The sequence below is a fragment of the Myotis davidii genome, unplaced genomic scaffold (assembly GCF_000327345.1).
Source record: "Myotis davidii unplaced genomic scaffold, ASM32734v1 scaffold945, whole genome shotgun sequence".
In the NCBI taxonomy this organism is placed as follows: domain Eukaryota; kingdom Metazoa; phylum Chordata; class Mammalia; order Chiroptera; family Vespertilionidae; genus Myotis; species Myotis davidii.
The window spans coordinates 612,543-612,798 of record NW_006296434.1 but is presented as its reverse complement, the minus strand read 5'-3'; positions in this window follow the sequence as shown (position 1 = coordinate 612,798).

Sequence of the window (256 nt, the reverse complement as noted above, 5' to 3'; positions counted from 1 at the left end):
AGGATTCATTACAAAAAGCTGAGATATTTAAAAATATGGGTTCTTTAGCTATCCAGTCATGTCAATGTTTAATTGTTACATGTTCAATGGACATTAAAAATAAGTCACTGGACACCTGGAACTAGCATCACATCAAAATAAAAGTGTTGAAAAGTAGAGTATTTTCTGAATTAAAATATATTCAAGTTGATCCATATTCAAGTATTTTAATACTTCAAATTTGTTCTTTCCACATCTGTTTAAAACTATTGTTAAA